At 46.1% G+C, this 20,337-nt stretch overlaps 1 protein-coding gene across 1 annotated transcript in view; it reads right to left on the reverse strand.

Annotated features, from left to right (window-relative positions):
• The window catches only part of MGAT1 (alpha-1,3-mannosyl-glycoprotein 2-beta-N-acetylglucosaminyltransferase), a 186,639-nt gene that overhangs the window by 137,901 nt on the left and 28,401 nt on the right, over nucleotides 1–20,337 (reverse strand). The window contains exon 2 of the mRNA XM_086924456.1: nucleotides 6,679–6,994. The gene's annotated coding sequence lies outside the window, so the exon portion shown is untranslated. The remainder of the gene's footprint in view (nucleotides 1–6,678; nucleotides 6,995–20,337) is intronic.

Here is a 20,337-nt window from a genome sequence, read left to right on the forward strand (position 1 = left end):
GGAGCGCAGATTGTCTATTGAACTACTTAAAAACTCTACAGACAAGCACCCTGCTTAAATCTATCCTGCACTGGTAACACCCTTATCCTCAGTAAATCTCCCTGTTGTAACTGAACAATATGATGTACCCCCAAAGGAAACAAGCAAGGACAATGTAACTGAACTGATTTCTCCTTGTGTGAGTCATATTAATCCTATGATCCCTACAGAACCAGGTGCCCAGGTTACCTTGCCAACCCAAGCACGGATCAAAAAGGAAAAGGTCTACTGTACCAAGAAAATGTCAATTTGTTAAACCCCCACAAAAACATCGAAAGGTAATCAAAAGTACGTGTACTAGAAAGGTTGCCACTGAAGCAAGTTGTAGTATAGGAAGTGCACAGGATGGGGACGTTGTTATATTAAATAGCCCAGATCCCGGAAGTAATTCCCCAGTGAAAGGTTCACCAACTGACGATAAGCTATCACCCCTCCATAACTTGATCCCTGAGTTAGAAAAGTTGCTTAGATTAATTATTTCCCCGATAGAGGAGCGAATTGGTAAGCTCTCTGACCGACTAGATCATTTTGAACAGGTAACGCTAGACAATTTTTACTCTACAAAAGCGTTGATTAAAACTCATGTAGGGTAGATGTAAGCAGTAAGACCCAGAGCAATACTCCTTGTGTTACTCAGGAAAAGGGAAAAATACAAAAAACTAACCCTACACAGCCACCTAAGCCAGGTAGTGCGGTTGGAAAAAGACTCTCCAAGCCTGTTGAACTAGTTCTACCAGGTCCTGCTGTAAATCCCACTAACACTGCAATTCCAGCTCAGACTGAGGAGCAGCAACCGCCTCCAATACCAAATCCTCCTTCTACCACTGGACTAGGGGGTAACGTGTGCTCTACAGTAGGCAATGCTCCAGTACCTACCCAACTAACTAATACTCAGTTAGCAGCTAATAAACCTGCACCCCGCCCTGTTCCTATAGTTACCAAACCAATTCCAACACCCTTGATAAAGCCACCACATAGGAAACCCCCCATGAACCTTACCCCAGATTCTTTCCCGTATGTAGCAGTCCTCATAAATGTTCCACCATTACCAGTAGGACAGAGGGAAACCTTCCAGATGCTTAAAAATAAGATCATGCACTGGTTAAGGGTGAATCGGCCTCTACCAGGAGACGTCGATGGTTTAATCCTGGGGGTAAGGAGAATAGACTGGATAGGCTATACAACCAAAAGCCTGGGAGGAGATTGTATTGTGGTCAACTTCCAAGATCCAAGGGTGGCAGGTTGGATAACTAGACAGGGATGGGGCATAAACAAGGGAGGAATTGGAATTGTCGACCTTACCTTCTTTTATCCCCGTCCAACCAGTGTATCAACTAGCCTGCTCAATGAACATATAATCCCTCCCAATCTACCATGGCCGATGATTCCCACACCAGCTCAACCACCACAGTGCCAAAATTACATCACTGGCACGAATTATAACCCTCCGGTTGGATGGCAAGAGCAAGGGTGGGGATGTTGACAAACACCTCATTATTTGTGCAGTAGTAGAGGATGAAGTACTAGTGATTTACAAGGGAGTCTTGAAGAATTTGATGTCATTGCTGGTCCAATCTCAAATGCTAGGAACACTGGAAATGGGAGTTTGATTGTGGGGGAAGGAGGTGGGGTATCAAACATTAATGCTGGAGCAGTGGAACCATCCACACCCACAGTAAACGAGGATGACGACACCGATGGTGGTTTTGTGAGGGGTATTGATAGTGTTGCAAACCCAAGGATTCCTCAACCATGTCTCAATAATAATAAACCTAGTGTGGGCGAACTTAGTCTTGGTATGTTTCTATCTTGGAATATTGCTGGGCTGGGAAGCAAACTAGACTCACAAACTTGGGTAGAATTCATTAATGGGTTTGATGTGTGTTGCTTCCAAGAAACTTGGGCTTGTGACCCCGTTTTCCATTGTGGCTACTTAAACTTTTCTATACCGGCCGCCAGAGGAGGTAGGGGTCGGCCAATGGGAGGGCTCACTGTTTGGATAAAGCAGGACCTGGATATTTCTATTAAAGTGCTGGATTTGGGAACTAGTGATTTACAATTGTTAAGAATTTCATGAAAAAAGGGGGTTGTAATTGACCTGTACAACGTCTATGCAAGAGGCAGTACTTCAGCTAATTCTCCCACCCTAGAGGTGCTGTCCGCCTCCCTAGAAACCAAGTCCCAAGACAGTAGGGTATTAGTAGCCGGGGATCTAAACAGGACCTTCGAACCTCTTGACAGCACAAACGATCCCTTAGGGAAGGAAGAAGACACTCTCTGGGGAGTACCATCTCTATGCTTAAATCCAGTCAAGCGGTAGACGAAGAATATTCTGCTACTAAATGCCATCTGTATGGAGTATGGCCTAAGAGCCCTGAACGGGAGAACACCAGGGGATAAGGAGGGCAGTTGTACTTTTGATAATTGCCATAGCAGGAGTAGAATAGATTATGTAATATGTAGCCTCCCGCTGTGGCAGGGAGTTCTTGATATGGTCATTAAGCCCAGATTAGAAAGGAGGCTTCTAGTAGCAAGGACTCTAGGCTTTTTTGGAAAATCATTAAGTGGGGCAGAGGAGGTACCCCCGCAAGGCCCGATAACAATGTAGCCGAAGAAGCCTGGGTTGAGTACTTCAGACCACAATACGCGGAAGCAAAGTATCCTGGGATGGGGGAGGTCATACTGCCAGTCTTCGCTACTGACAATTTGTTTTCCCTCAAAGATGGAGAGAATGCAATTAGTAATGTCCAATGTGGGAGGGCACCGGGGCTAGACGGGATACCCTCGGATGTTTTCAAGCACGACATGAAGAGATGGGCGAGGTACATTTTTTTGCTGGGAAATGCTCTTGCCAAGGGTGGGGTGGTCCCAAAGCTATGGCAAGGAGCAATTATCATACCCATTTATAAAAAAGGAGATCGGTCTCTCCCAGCCAATTACAGGCCCATAAGTCTGATAGCAACCATACAAAAAGTAATGGGGAAAATGGTCACAAATCAGCTTATGGATTGGGTGGATGATAACAACGCTCTTTCCCCCTATCAGGCAGGATTCAGGCGGGCAACCAGCACAATTGACCAGGTCTTCCGTTTTACTATATTGAGGTGGAGGACGGTTTTGCTTGGCAGGGGCTGCCTGTATGTCGCATTTGTTGACCTACGGGCAGCATTTGATTTGGTCCCTAGGTTCAAGTTATGGCTGGTCCTGCAAAAGCTAGGCATCCCAGTTGAATTGCTCACCCTAATCATGCGACTGCATGAATGCAATTTCGCAAGGGTTCAGTGGGGTGGGAATGGTGAGTCAACATTGGACTTCCCGGTGGAAAGGGGGGTCCGCCAAGGCTGCGCCATGGCACCCTTACTCTTCTCACTATTCATCAATGGGATTGTCGAGCGAATGTTAGACGTGAGCATAGATGCACCATTGTTAGCGGGTGCCAGGGTTCCGATCCTGATGTTCGCTGACGACACCCTAATCATGTCAAAGACTCCTGCAGGGTTACAACGTGCATTAAACATATTTGATGTTTTTTGCAAAGAGCACGGCTTAGAAGTAAATGTGGGAAAGACGAAACTAATGGTCTTTTCCCCACGCCGTAAAATTCATCCAAGGTATCTCTGAATAAAACTAAGCTAGAGGTGGTCAAGGAGTTTACGTACTTAGGGGTCCAAATAGCAGAGGGCTCGGGTTGGTCCCATCATTTGGAAAAAAACGGCCCTAAAACACCAACAATTATCAGGGGCATTGCGGGGGGGGGAACACAGAAAATCCAAGACTAAACCGATTTAACCTGCCCTTACTGTATACGATGCAAGGGTCTTAGGTGCGACCTTATACGGTGCAGAGTTATGGGCTTGGGAGAACCTTTCGACCTTACAGATATCTGAAAATAGGTTCCTCAGAGGTATCACATGTCTCCCACAGAGTACCCCCTTAATACCATTATTCCTGGAGCTGGGTAGAAGGTCAATTAGTGATAGAGCGTGACTGCGCCCTGTTCTCTATTGGAGACGTCTTTGGACAACCCCAGAGATTAGGCATTATGCCGATGGTTTCTTGGCAATAATCAAGGAAGACAATTTTCATAAGATAAAGTGGCTAAAAAATCTAAGGGCCATGTTAACTAATTTGGGGCTTTCTAACCTTTGGACCAACCCGCAGGGGGAAGTCTTTCCAAGTAAGGAAGCCCTCAAGTCCCAATATTGGGATTGGGTGGATAACAACCTTCTGAGAGGCACTAGGTCTGACTCTATGGCGGGTCGCTTCTTGGAAGTTAAAGTCTGCCCTATCTTAGAAAATTATTGGGACAACATCACAGTCCCACTGGACAGGAAGTTAGTCTTCCAGTTGAGATCTGGATCCCTCCCGCTAAAAAAACTAACTGCGGGATGGCAGAGGCCGACCACTATGTTATGTCCAGTGTGTGAAGCAGCTGTTGAAACCCTAGGCCACTTTTTATTTGTCTGCAAAGCCTATTCGTCACCTAGGAGGGTATGGCTTACTCCAGTATGTAAAAATCTTGGGACACGACATAGTGCAGTGGCAATGAGAATTTTATGTACATCTACCCAGGAGTCGATAGTTCTAGGGGTAGCCAAATATCTGGGGTGGGCTTGGGCAATCAGGCGGAGGCTGATGGGTGGGCTTAGTTAATCTGGTTTATATTTGTTTTTATAAATCTTAATGTAATTTGTTATATATGTGTATTTTTATATGTCGTTATTGTATGAGCTTGCACAAACTGTTTTACAAGAATATGTACATGTCAAACGATCTGTTTTCCCTATATGTTAAACGATCTGTTTTTTATCTGTTATGTTTGATTTTATGCTGTGCTTTTATGAGAAAATATCTCGAATAAAGCTTGTTCAATTGCAATTGATATATATATATATATATATATATATATATATATATATATATATAAATAATTTGACGGATTAGCCAAATGCCAATAATTTGAATTCCACCCACAAACACCCCTGCAGTGAAGTCACAAGACTGGATATACTAAAGATCCAGTCACTGAAATGCAAAACCTTAAACTACATACAAAACAAACTACCACCAAAGATCAAAACATGAAGACCACCCGGCTCCCAGGACCCAAAAATACAGAATCAAGGCACACACTGCCCCCACTTGAATACACTAATTAATTTCAGCAAAAACAGCAGTCATTAATTAAACACAATTTTGGGTAAAGGTGCACCAGTTAAGCATTTACTGCTAATTTCGATGCTCCAAAGAAAAGGAAAATAAGGTCATTCTTAGCTGGAAGACGAGATCACAACAGCCAGGTTGACCTCAATTGCCAAACAAAAAATTACTAGAACTCAAAGCAGAATCACACTAGTCATAAAATGAATCCCTGGATTCACTCTGTGTAACTGAGTTAATTGAAATAAAAAAACAAGTCAAAATAGAAACTACCAAATTCTTTTACAACTACTACTAAGTACAGCTTACATTTTGTGTGGACCTCCTTGGAGTTCCAAATCTTAAATATAGTGATACTAAGATATAGATTTTGAACTTTAGTTTGATACCCCCACCCACCCCCCAATAGCAGGCATTCAAAAAAAACCCAACAAACAGCAATATGATTTTTTTCCTCGGAGCAGGAGACCATTGGGACGTATTCGATATATTTTCCGAAAGTCTCCTATTGCCATACCTTGGTAGACCACTCTAACCCCAGACCTCCAAAGTCCGTCATAAAAAAGTGCTTAGCTACTTTAGACAAAAAATAGCGAAAAACAAAGAACCTAAATGCCTCATTCTCCTTTAATTACACTACAATAAGTCAACTGTGTTACTTTATCACACAATAGTACAGTGTGGTATCCTTGCACCCTGGTTAGTCATCACTGACTTTCTGCCAAGAAAAGTGCAGTTCTTGTAGGGAAATTATTCGCCCCCTAATCTATGAAAGATTTACATTTAAAGAAGTCTTTTAAAGTAGTAACATCAATAAGCATATGCATTGAAAAAGGACACAATATTGTAGAAATTTCAAATACGGTAAAGAGATTCCAGGATAAAATACTATTTCATACAGTAAGCCTCCAAAGTGTGGGAAGTACACCCACAAAAAACACAAAAAAAAGAAATCCTTCAAGTCTTGGCAGACCTGGTTGTAAAAACTGTAAAAAAAACAAAAAAGGAAACCTGGTGTACAGCTCCTGACATTTAGAAAACGAATAGGAAGCTATATTAACGGGAAAAGATACAGTATTAAAGGATTGTGTGATAAGGTTGACCAAAAGAAAACTTGATATTGAAATTATTGTTTTTTAGATCTACTGTGGACACTGCAATATCAGAGCAAGTTTTAGTTTACTCAAGTGGCCTTCTCGCTTGTTTTAAGCTTCCCAGCAAGAAGTTCAGAAAAACAAGAATCCCTGGACTGAGCGTTTGATTTCAGGTAGGGGTGGAAAGAAAAGACACAGTAGTTACGCTTGCATGCCCAAAAAACAATTTGTAGCATGCAATATGATACATATTGGTATACAAGTGTAAACAAAGATGGGTGTGTAACCTATTCTATTTACTAAACCACAAAGTAATGAAGTATAGCGGAGAAGCACACAGCTTGTACGGTTGCAAATAGGATTTCAGAAAGCATAGGAACCTCACCTGTCTAGTTTTCTTGCCACTGGTAGGTAATAAGAAGGATACTTCAATGTGCTGTATGCAAGTGAGGCCGGGAGCTTCATTGCTTCACTAGTTACACCTGCAGTCTTCTTGGACGGGGAGGGGGAGGAGGGGACTAGGGCTAAGCGCCTCTCCCCCCCCTTCCCAGAGTCATTTCTGCCGAAGCTCAGCACGTGGGCATCTCGACTCTTCCATGTGTTCAAAGAAGACCATTCAGTTTGTCAGTGTGGCTGCCGTCCACCAACTCTCCCAAAGACACGTCCTTTTGGAACTCCAGTATCCATCCACTCTATGAAACCTTTTGAGAAAAAAAACAGACCGGAAAGCATGAGATATTATGCACGGAGACCATAACTAGGTACTAGTCCCTTGCTAGCCCTTCATGTCACTCCTCCGTTTGTAAGGGAGCGTGGAGGATTCCCACACTAGATCCTGTGGTGCTCCTATGGAGGTAATAACCTCAGTTTTTTCCCAAAAGTAATCGAATTCGACAATCCAAACAGTTCATCAAAATTTTTTAATCCATAGAGTCATATATTAATATTCATATAGACAGTGAGGTTGGTTTCAAATCATTTAGTATGTACGTTTTTGAATGCCAATATCCCTATGCATTTCGGGACCTGGGCCCCTTCATCAGGGGAATAAGTTTATCTGTGGAGGAAATAAACATTGTTTTAGGAAGGGAACTCTGCCCACAACATCATGAAAAACAAAGTACATCAGGGGGATCGAGGGTAAAAATCATGAAAGGTAGAAACCCAAAAAGTGAATAGGAACAAAGGTCCTAAGGTGGTTAAGTGGTTCTTGTCAGGGTATTACAGAACAAAATAAAGGATGATGAAAGGAAACGAACACCCGTGTGAAAATATCCAAGTGGCATCTTAAGCAGGCAGTGTGTACTTGAAACCGATATCAAAACGAATCATAATGTGATTGTGAGGTTAATAGCGTGATTTTTAAAGAACCAAAAGGTTGAGAAACAAAAACAAACACCAGCGTGAAAATGCCCGAGTGGCATCATAGTCGGACAAAATGTGAAGACCGATCTCTGAATAAATCATTTAATTAAGCTAATCCTTGGTGCCCCAAACGTGGACACCCGATAGAACATGGTCACAGAGCGTGAAGAAAATATCCTTTCGATTCGTTGTGGACATACCCAAAAACGTTCAGAGTTTTACCTGCAACTAGTTGGCACTTCTATGGGCAATTGTGCAGCCCACAGCTATGCAAATTTGTTCATGCACCGATTGGAAATTGACAACATCTTGGAAAATGTCCTGTGGCGCAACAAAATTGCGACATTTTGGAGATACATAGACGACATTTTTTTAATTTGGGTAGGTCCTTCAGAGGAAATCAATGACTTCATCTCTTATATCAACCAGGTTGATGATCACATTCGATTTACCCATAACACTGACACCAAGTGCCTACCTTTTTTGGACATTCTTGTTACCTTGGAGAATGCTAGTTTAAAAACGTCAATGTTCGTCAAGAAAACGGACCGTAACAACGCCCTTCTGTATACCAGTTGCCATCCAGTTCCCCTAAAAAAATACTTACCCTTCTCACAGCTACTTAGAGCCAAAAGGATCTGCTCTGAACCTGAGGACTACTTACACACTGAAGAAAACATTCTACAAAAATACAGGGAAAGAAAGTACCCAGAAGCCACTCTGTTGGCAGCTCAAAGACAGAAAAGATCTCCTAACTTCTAATTTGGGACAGAAAAAAACTGAAAGACCTGTATTTGTGGTAAAATATTCCTCAAGAAGTCCCATGATAAAAAATGTCATCTTACGAAATTGGCAAATGATACAACTTGAACCAGATTTTCAGGGCCTCTTTAATTGCATTCCTCTATTTGCTTAACAAAGAGCTAACAACTTAAAAAATATGCTGGGATCAAAACCCAAATCCACAGTCACAGTTTTTTCAGGTACCAAACCATGTCACAATTGCAGCCATTGCAATAATATCATCAAAGGTAACTCCATCAATCATCCTCGATCTGGCAAACAAATCAACCTAAAAACCAACGCCACATGTGATTCAATGAATTTGGTATATTTGCTAAAATGCCCATGTGGCTTACCTTATGTGGGAAAGACTGAAAGGAAGCTAAAAATCTGTCTAACGGAACATAAAAGCACCATAAGGAACAAGAACTTGAAGTCTCCTTTAGCTGCCCACTTCATATCTGCACAACATAACATCAGCCAACTAAGGTTCCTTGCACTAGAGGTTGTCCCAACGAGACCGGGCGTTGATAATCGCAAAAGATTATTACAACGCGAACTTTTTTGGATTAAATTGTTGGAATCCAGCCAACCTAAAGGACTCAATGAACGGATCGAATATAGTTGCTTCCTTTAAAAACATATGTGAACCCTGATTGTTCATAAGTGTTCATCCCCATCATTACTATTAGTATTGTTTATGTTCCCTTTAAAAAACCCAATGTTCTCCAAAAACACCCCTTCTTTTTCTTTCCTTATTGTCTGCTACACGCTTTTTTTCTCACAATTATCTTTATTCCTTTGACATTCACCTTGTTCCCTCAAAAAAGTTTTCACTCCTACCCTGCCTCTAACTTCTTCTCTTCTCTCTGTGTGCCCTCTACATAGACTAAGATCTTGTCGATCGTTATGTTTCTAATGTGACAATAACTAATGTCATTAGTTGTATTGTGAACCAGCCTTTTGTGTTATACTAGCCATAGACATACTATGTGATATTCCCCTATCCAACATGGCCGACACTGTTTCCACCGTACTATCATTTTTCCTTATACCGTCTTATGATTTTACTTACATTATCTTTTTGATTCTTATAATACGTATTGTAATTCTGAAATTCGCTGAATATTGTTTCTGTTATTCACCCTTTATAACATCACAACATCACGCATGGCAGTCGTCCTTTGTCTATGTTATACACTCTACCCGGCTTGGTCCTTTATCTATGTCCGTTCACTAACATTGCGGTGCACCGGACTGGTAATTGCAGAACGCGATCTCGCCGTTCTCTGAACGTTTTTGGGTAAGTCCACAACGAATCGAAAGGATATTTTCTTCACGCTCTGTGACCATGTTCTATCGGGTGTCCACGTTTGGGGCACCAAGGATTAGCTTAATTAAATGATTTATTCTGAGATCGGTCTTCACATTTTGTCCGACTATGATGCCACTCGGGCATTTTCACGCTGGTGTTTGTTTTCGTTTCTCAACCTTTTCGTTCTTTAAAAATCACGCTATTAACCTCACAATCACATTATGATTCGTTTTGATATCGGTTTCAAGTACACGCTGCCTGCTTAAGATGCCACTTGGATATTTTCACACGGGTGTTCGTTTCCTTTCATCATCCTTTATTTTGTTCTGTAATACCATGACAAGAACCACTTAACCACCTTAGGACCTTTGTTCCTATTCACTTTTTGGGTTTCTACCTTTCATGATTTTTACCCTCGATGCCCCTGATGTACTTTGTTTTTTATGATGTTGAGGGCAGAGTTCCCTTCCTAAAACAATGTTTATTTCCTCCACAGATAAACTTATTCCCCTGATGAAGGGACCCAGGTCCCGAAATGCATAGGGATATTGGCATTTAAAAACGTACATACTAAATGATTTGAAACCAACCTCACTGTCTAAATGAATAATAATATATGACTCTATGGATTAAAAAATGTTGATGAACTGTTTGGATTGTCGAATTCGATTACTTTTGGGAAAAAACTGAGGTTATTACCTCCATAGGAGCACCACAGGATCTAGTGTGGGAATCCCCCACGCTCCCTTGCTACTTGTATCTAATTTTGAGTCTTTCCCCGGCCAAAAGAGACCATTCCTGAGGCGCCCAAAAATAACTCAGAGTTTTCTAAGGATTACATTGTTTAAATTTGCATAATAAAATCAGGGAGTGCCACACCACCTCCTATTAGTGACTCCTCCGTTTGTACCTCACACTGCCCCATAAGTGTTCATCCTTGACCATCCACATGGTCCAACCAGCACCTTTAGCATGCTTACTGCCTCAGCCAACTGAGAACATTAACTTAATCCTATAGTACTCTCCCCAAGTTTACCATCAAGCCCCATCTCTTTTGAAATCCCTCAACCGCTCCTCTTATTTATCCCGCACTATCGTCCCCATATTTCCTGACAGCACTCCGATTCTCTTGTTACATCGTCTTTGGTGGTCTCGCCCTACATTAGCCCATGCTCTAAGGCACCCTTTCTGTACATACTCAAACTCTCACCCACCCTACATTACCCCTTCAAACACCATGCCATAATAGCCTCTCAGGCAAGGCCATGATAGAGCTCCACCAACACCCTTGCACCTAGAGCTCCAGCCACACCCTTGCACCTACATTTCCATTCGGGGGGGGGGGGGTGTCTGAAGGGGTCCGGAGGCGAAGGAGTGGACCGGCCCCTCGAACACTGGCTCGCGGAGTGCGAGACGGGACGTCTACTGGTGGCTAGGCCGCAGTTCCCCGGGCCACAGTGACCCGCGAGGCCGAGCTGCGTCACGGGACGTGCGGCTGGAGTGCGTCCTTGGTGCCGTGGGGGCGGGGCTGCAGCGAAGTGACCCCGGCGGGAGCCACGACTGACCCGGCGGTGGGAGACAGGACGAGAGACTGCTACGGAGCCAGCGGGGGACCGCTGGAGGAAGACAGTGAGTGCTCAAGCAGCGGAGAGACGTGGAGAGGCCTGGGCACTGCGGCGCGTAGTCTAGAACCTGGAGGTAGCGACTGGATGCGGCTTAGTGGCATGAGCGGCGGATGCGAGCACTGAAAGCCTGGGGCCCTCTCTTGTGAGAGCATCCTTGTGTGTGTACAGGGAGGTGGAGGCCCATACCAGAATTTCACGATCTGGCTCCGTGTGATCCTGGCACTTTGGAGACCCACTGAGGCCAGTTGACAACGAGGTGTGGGAGGTTGGGCTGGAGACTGACTGCTACCTTGCCAACCCGGGGCTAGCCATCGCCCAGATATAGCCTGGACAGCGCTACAGGGCCGACAGTGGGATTGCTCTGAACTAGTGGAGACCTATGTGTGGATGCACTTGACTGAGCCACTATCTTTAAGGATGGCAGAGTAGCGGTGGTGGTCGAGTGGGCTGGGCCAAGGTCGTCCTGCCTTTAGACAGATTTTTTTACTAGCTGGTCTGGATACCCATTCAGTTCACTACCTGGGGAAGTTGGAGCTCAATTCTTATCGTGTACTGGTGAAGGCATGGGAATCGGCGTGGGTGGCGCGGAGTGCCTCTAGCCGGCGGAGGTTGCGCATCATGGAAGATTAAAACAGCGGGCAAGCCTTGTCTGCTTTGGGGCGGCCCTTGCCCTGTCATTGGTCTTGGAAACGTGTGTGGTTGAGTGCTGGTCGTCAAGAGAGATTTAGAAAAGGGGGTGGTGATGAACAGAGTGTCAGAATTAAGCAGACCACTCTTACCCAGTCCAAAGATCAGGGCTTGATCCATCACCGTTATTTAGCTCACTGCACCATCCCAGCTCAGAACCTGGCTATATGCAAATCAGTCTGTCCCTGGCCCAGTGCATCATGGGAGCAGGGCAGACTAAACTACCAAGCCAATTCTTCACCAGAAAGTAGACAAGCTACCGGGGACCGGTTTCTGGCATTTCAGCCGTCGTCGGCCCGGCTTGCTTGAATCCTGATGGTGCAGTGAGCAAGGGACTCATGTCTGAGTATACCCTGCCACACCTATAGTGGCCAAAAACGATTCAGAAAAGGGGGTGGCGATGAACAGAGTGTCTGAATTAAGCAGACCACTCTTACCCAGTCCAAAGATCAGGGCTTGATCCATCACCGTTATTTAGCTCACTGCACCATCCCAGCTCAGAACCTGGCTATATGCAAATCAGTCTGTCCCTGGCCCAGTGCATCATGGGAACAGGGCAGACTAAACTACCAAGCCAATTCTTCACCAGAAAGGAGACAAGCTACCGGGGACTGGTTTCTGGCATTTCAGCCGTCAAGAGAGGGCGCCCACGGCGAGCATGGGAAAAGGTGACAAGACTCGGTCTAAGTTGACTTTTGAACAAAGGCGATCCAAATCTCAAGACCCCGCTCTTGGCAGGGGAGCAGGGGCGATGGCGCGAGTACAAGAGGATGCCTAAGAGGATATACAATCCACCCTAAAGACCATGGAGCACTCTGCAGAGCGGCATCACCACCTTGGGTACTAAAATGGACGCTTTATCATACAGGATGGCTAGAATGGTGGAGCGATTGGATAAGCATGCCGAACGACTGGATATGTCTGAAAGGCGCCTCACGGAAGTTGAGGAGGCACACACCACCCTTGACGCTGACCATAAACAGCTGGTACGGTCATACGCATCCGGCAGGAGAAGACAGAGGACATAGAAGCGCGCTCTCGGCGCTGCAATCTGCATCTTGTTGGCCTTCCGGAATCGATGGCCACAGGCAATATGGAACAGTTTATGGAGAAATTGCTTGTCACGCTGCTGGGGGACGATGTCTTCTCGGCAATGTTCGTAGTGGAGAGAGCGCACACGGCTCTAGGGCCTCGGCCGCCGCTGGGCGCGGGGCAGCGCCCAATAATAGCAAAACTACTCAACTACCGTGATCGAGATGCTGCCCTCCGTGTCACTCGGGAAAAGAAAGTCTTGAAGTACGAGGGGTTGAAACTCTCACTGTATCCCGACTTTACTGCTAGAGTACAGGAGGCTCGCAGACACTTTGTGCCACTCAAGAAGCAGTTACGTGAATTGGGTGTGGATTACGCCATGTTGTATCCGGCGAAATTGCGAGTGAACAGACAGGGAAAGTCGCATATCTTCACGGACCCTAAGGTCCTGCAGCAGGCTATCAAGAACTGGGCTAAAGAGCGAAGAACCAGCCCGGCTCGATCGCAGCGAGAAGTATTGGAGGATGCTGCGCTGGACGAACAGGATTGATAATTGCAGTTGACACTGTTAGAGCGCTGTAAGGTACTGGGGATTGCATAGCTGGGTGGTCAGCGCACTCAGATTTAGAACTTGGGATGGACCTCTACGAGACTTCTACTTATGGGGGGGTGCGCTGCTGATAGGAAAATAGGAAAGATGGGGTGGCTGCGAATATGCGGACTGATTGCCGGACAACGGCTGGGTCTGCCTCAAGTATTCAGGCTGCATGTAACGGCACTGGTCCTGGAGTCTGGGGGAAGTTACTAGGAGAGTAAGTCGGGATTAGAACATTGCAGTATGTTATGGGGGACTGGGAATTTGACTGTGGGGGTTTGACGCTTATCGGCCTAAGGTGAAACTATAATTGTGATGGCACACTGGAGCTAGGGCCAGTTCTAATAGTTGTTGACACTTGCTGAAGTTGGACACTCGGGGCTACCTTCGCTCACGTGTGCCTTGCACTGTTTTTTGATTGGAAGGGATTCAGGGTAGGGGGACATGGGGGGTGGGGACGGAGGTTTGAATTTCATGCGGCCATGTTGGGGGGTCGTCTGCTGTGGGAGGGGGTTGGTATAGATGTTAGGTTTTTATTGAGTGGTTGCAACGAGGCACGTCAAAGTACAAATTTGCTCACTTCATTATATGCACTAAATACGCAGTAAATGTTATGTTATGTTAATTAAACTTCTATAGCGCGCAGATGCCCCAGCAAAGGGGCGTCCCGGCGCTTTGACCAGCAGAGAAGCCAGCTACCAGCGAAGGTAAAGGGCAGCAAAAACAGTAGCAGGGGCAGTAGCAGAAGTTAGATCCTGGATGGAAAAAGGTGCGTCTTGAGCACCCTCCTAAACAAAAGAAGGTCATTAAGAGCACGGATAAAGACTGGTAATGAGTTCCAGAGTTTTGCTGCTAAATAGCTGAAGGAGCGCCCCCCAGCTCTACAACGTTTAAAACGCGGTACCGTGACCAGGCCTTGTCCTTTAGACCTCAGAGAGCGTGAAGGGACATAGGGGGTCAACAGGGTCTCAAGGATTTTAGGCGTGTCCTGTTTGAGGATTTTAAAGGACAGGTACAGTGTCTTGAATTGCTTCCTTTGGGCCATTGAGAGCCAGTGCAGCTTCCGGATGGTTTAATTCGTTGAACAAAACCTAGGTAGGCCAACCAAGGCCCTGGCCGCAGCGTTCTGTATGCGCTGCATCTGGATGATTTCCGCCTGGTTTGCCCCCAGCAGGAGAGAGCTGGCGTAGTCCATCCGGGACAGTATGGTGGCCTGAATTATAAGTTGCCTGATGGGAGCATCAAAAAATTTCGGGATTGGTCTGATACCACGTAGAATGCCAAAACATGTGGCTGCAACTTTTTTGGTGTGGCCAGAGAAGCTGAGGGAGGGGTCTAGCCAGACCCCCAGACTTTTTACCTCAGTCACCGGTATGGGTGTCTTACCCAGGACCGTAGGCCACCACTGATCGCCCCACAGATCGCTGTTCTTACCGACGATCAGGACCTCCATTTTATTGGCATTCAGCTGGAGATAGTTAGCTGTCATCCAGCCTGCCACTGCCGCCAGACCATCCCTGCATCTGGAGGCCTCGTGGTCTGAGTCCCCCGAGAGTGCCACCGCCAGCTGCGGGTCGTCAGCATATAATACCATAACCATGATACCATAACCATGCCCCACTGCTTGGCGACAGCAGCTAGCGGCTGCACATAAAAGGGTAGAGCTCAATGCTGACCCCTGAGGCACTCAATAGGATGGACTTGGGATTGGAAAGGAGGAGTGGCTATCCGAAACGATCTTCCAGAGAGGAACGATCTGAACCATTCAAGGGCCAGGCCAGTGATCCCTGCCTCTTCCGGGCGATGAAGCAATACCACGTGCGAGACCATGTCGAACGCGGCACTGAGATTTTGGAGAACCAGTGCCGCCGTTTGACCGGAGTAAAGCACGGATCGCAGCTGTTCCGTCATCGCAAGGAGGGCGGTCTCAGTGCTATGGCAGGCCCGGAACCCATTCTGGGAGGTATCCAGAATGTTGTTAGTCTGGAGGTGTTTGGTGAGTATGCTGTACCTGATTTTATGTCTTTTTTATCATGTATAATACCGTGTACTATTTATGATTATATTTTAATGTCTTTTTAATATTTCTGTGTGTAATATAACTGTGTGACCGCTTTTATGATTTTTATTAATCGAAATAAAGTGCTATTGACTTGACTTGAGTATGCTGTTGGCATGTGCTTCGGCCACCTTAGCAGCCATGGGGAGGAGAGAGATCGGCTGGTAATTCTCAGGCTTGCTCGGTCCAATGTAGGTTTCTTAAGGATCGGGGTTACAGAAGTTTGCTTCCATTTAGTTGGTACTGTACCCGAGGCAAATGAAACCTTGAGAAATTGGCGTAAAGGAGGCAGGCACAGCGCGGCAGAGTCTCTAATCTGTGCAGGCCTAAGGGGATCGGCGGGGGAACCAGAATTAACTTTAACCGCTAGTTTGTCGAATTCAACCTCCGACACACCAGGGAGGATGGTAAGATCGGAGTTAGTGCTGGGGCTAGGCATCGACCATACATTCGAGGGACTTGTGCTCGGAAATGAGCGATAGATGGTGCATACCTTTTCCAAGAAAAAGGCAGCGAGGTCTTCACAGTGAGATTCTGAAGAAACCTCTGACACAGGGACTCTCTTAGCGGTAAGATCTTTAACCCCTTCCATGCTCATTACGAGCTCAGCTCGTCATGCAGTACACTGCTTGTGTGCTCATCACTAGCTGAGCTCGTCATGAACAATGGGAATCAATGACTCAGCACAGAGGGAGAATTGCTGTAGCATTGATGTGGTTAAGGGTCTTAAAGACCAGCTTGGTCGGATTAGAACTACGTTTAATCTCATTGGAGTAGTATGCAGCACGTGCCCTGCAGATGGCTCTATGATAGATTTTTACTTTGGCTAGGTACAGTGTTTTCTTCCCAGAGACATAGTTTTTTCACCAGTGGCGTGTGAACAACAAAGGTCGCTGGAATAGGGGGGGGAATTAAGAACTTTGTTTTGGAATGTTAGAGGACTCAACGATCACCGTAAGCTTAGGAAGGTTTTGAGTTACCTTAATAGGCAGAATAATCATCTGGCCCTTCTGCAGGAGACGCATCTGCCACAAATGAGCCACATGTTGAAATATAGGGGGCTGGAGGGCAACATCAACTCGTCGGGTTTCACCACACATGCTAGGGTGGTACTGAACTGGGTTAATCCCAGATCCTCGCTTAAACTTACAATGCTTAGAGCAGACCCTGACGGCCGGTATGTCATAAGTGTATGGGACGGGGTATGGACTTGCTAGTAGTGAATACATATGGCCCCAACTTTGTTTGTCGTGAGTTTTTTGGTGATGTAGCTAGGACTGTTGCCCAATGGGGAGACACTAAGATCCTCTGGGGAGGAGACTTTAACCTGGTTAGAGACCCGGACAGGGACAGATCAGCGGGTCCCGTCAGGAGCCAGTCGGCAGCTGCCAGGAAGCTGGAGGAAGTCATTGTATGTCTGGATGTATGTGACTTGTGGCGGACGAGGAATGGGGAGAAAGGGGGCTATATACACTACTTGGCATACCACAACATACACGCACGCATTGATTATTAGATGGTTTCTAATGCATTGATTAATAGGGTACGACACTGTTCGGTGTTGCCGCGCAAACTCTCAGACCACTCTCCGCTATTGCTGGTATTGGAATCCCCGGGCAGGCGTTTGCCGCCATTTACGTGGAGGTTCCCTCCTTATTCCTTATTGGATCCTGTGTTTAGGGAGGAGATGGCTGAAGCCATTGATACCTTTTTTGACACCAATGCTGGCTCAGTGGATAGCTTTCAAACCATTTGGGAGGCGTTCAAAGTTTACATTAGGGGGGTAGTGATGGCTAAGCACTCGGGGTGCTCAAAGCACTACGCAAGACTCTGGCGAACTTGGAGGGGAAACTAAAATGCTTACAGCAGCAACGTATTGCTGGGGGTAATGAGGCTCTAGACGTGGAAATTAAATTGGTGTTGGAGGAATATCATGCTGCCGCAGATAGTGAAGTGAAGCATTTGGGCAAGTATGCCACAGCGCGCGTGTATGGAGAAGCGGAGAGGCCAGGATCAGTTCTGGCCCGGTTAATGAAAGGTCGGTGTGGCAAGACTTAAGTTACGGAAATTAAAGCGGAGGGTGGGGAGCTTTTAACGGAGAAGACGGAGGTGGCAGACCGCTTCCGACAATATAATGCAGAACTATACAGTTCCCGGTAGAAGGGGACGGACGTACAAATAGCCGAATACTTGGAGCATATTCAACTCCCCTTTCTCCCAAACCCACACAGGGAACTTCTAACGCATCCAATAGAGAGGGACGACATAATTGAGGCTGTAGGTAGCATGAGAACTGGTAGTGCTCTGGGGATGGATGGACTGATAGTGGCATTTTATAAGACGTTCCTAGAACAATTGCTCCCACACCTTGCAGCCCTGTTTGATGATATGTGTGCAGAGGGCACTGCGCCTCCATCCATGAGGGAGGCTATGCTGGTAGCCATCCCTAAGCCGGGTAAACCGAGGGATGAATGCAGTTCATTTCGCCCTCTGTCTCTTCTTAATGTGGACATCAAAATATTCACCAAAATCTTAGCCACCAGGCTTGCTCGGAATGCACATATATTGGTAGCCCCAGAGCAGGCGGGATTTATCCTGTCCAGGAACTGAACTTATAATATTCGTATGGTATTTGGTACAATGCAGCATATTCGACAGGAAAATAAAGCGGTGGGTGGCTTTCTTCCTAGATAAGGAAAAAGCATTCGATTCTGTGGAATGGTTGTTTTTAAAGCAAGTACTGACACGAATGGGGCTCGGGCGGTATTTTTACAGATGCTGGGGGCGCTATATTACAGGCCAACGGCCAGTGTGCGAATCAGTGACTTGGTTACGGCTTCTTTTAATATCACTATGGGCACTAGACAGGGTTGCCCGCTGTCCCAGATGTTGTATGCTCTTGTCGCGGAGCCATTAGCTTGTGCTTTGAGGGAGTATCACGGTAATGAAGGAATCGGATTCCCGACGTATAGAATAGTAGTATTCACATACGCGGACGATACGTTATTGTATGTGAGGGATTCAGAGAACAATTTGGCCCCAGTTATTAGGGAGGTAGTCCGCTTTGGAGCGCTGTCTGGACTCCGGGTCAACTGGGACAAATCTCTTGGGTTTCCGCTAACACCAGCTACTACTGAATTTGATATGGAATATCCGTTGCAGTGGACTAATGACTCTGTACGATACTTAGGCATAAGACTGCATACCGATGCAGATATAGTTTTTAGGGAGAACTACGGCACAGCCATTTCCCGGCTGGAAGATGATGTTGACTTGTGGTGTCGTCTACCACTGTCCTTGATGGGGCGCATCTCCATTATGAAAATGATAATTCTGCCCAGACCCCTGTTTTTTTTCACAAATGTTCCCTTGGTACTGCTGCGCAAATTCTTCCACAGACTGATGCAATTGATGTTAAAACTGGCTTGGGGAGGTAGGCAAGCAAGGGTCAAGTGGGAAGTGCTCACACTGCCGTATCATTTAGGGGGACTGGGGTCCCCGGACTTCGAGCTCTATTATAGGGCGGCCCAAGGAGCACAATTGCATGCATGGATACACGGTGGAACAGACGTCCCATATTTGCGACTGGAGAGGCTCTTTACTGAAGCTATTCCTCTACCAGCAATAATTATGGAGCCTGTCGATCGCCGAACAGGTATTATAGACTCCTCGAACACTAGCAGACATGCGTGGAATTGGCTGTTACAGAATCAGGCGGGTGCATTATTGTATTCCCCTGCTATGCATATAGAGTGGATGAGTTGGCTGGGGCCGTGTACTGAACGAGGCATTGCATGAACTTAAAATTGAGGTCGCTGGAGACCTATTCCATGACGGGGTGGTTTGCACTCTGGAGCAAGTGGCGGGCACGATGGAGGATGTCTCACTATTGACAGTATGGAGGAGCCATTGGAGGTGCTGGAGCTAACGCATGTTATCAAAAGCGCCTCTCCCCGCAAAGTAGTTACAGCTATTTACAGGATAGCGATGTCACACAGGTCACATAGGTACACGGCCAGTCTTGCATGGCAGCGAGATTTAAATGTGCAATTGGAAGATGATAAGTGGGTTTATTGCTGCACGAATACCAGGAAAGAGACACTGCACGGTAGGCATAGGTTGGTCCATTTCAAATATCTCAACAGGATTTACTACACCCCTGAACGGCTGTGCCGGTACAGCTTACGAGATGATACTAGGTGTGAGAGATGTCAGATTTTCTACACCTGGCGTGGCTATGCCCCGGAGTTTATTCATATTGGGAAAGTGTGTTTGAGGAGTTGGGCAGAGTGGGTGAAATTAGTCTTAGACCAGACCCCGTGAAATTAGTCTTACACCGAACCCCTTGATGGCACTTCTGGGATATACGAAGGCGCTACCCAGGGCACTGCGTAGACTGGTTGATATGGGGCTGCTCATCACCGAGAGACGAGTGGCTTTGTGCTGGATGAGGGGGCCAGTCCCGACGCTGCGACACTGGTCACGAGATATGATGTATTGTTCCACGCAGTCGGAAACATATAGCGAGCTGCTGCCCCCCAGAAGTAGACCCAAAAACTTTTGGGGTTTATACATATTGTATA

The sequence above is a fragment of the Lissotriton vulgaris genome, chromosome 5 (assembly GCF_964263255.1).
Source record: "Lissotriton vulgaris chromosome 5, aLisVul1.2, whole genome shotgun sequence".
Lineage (NCBI taxonomy): Eukaryota > Metazoa > Chordata > Amphibia > Caudata > Salamandridae > Lissotriton > Lissotriton vulgaris.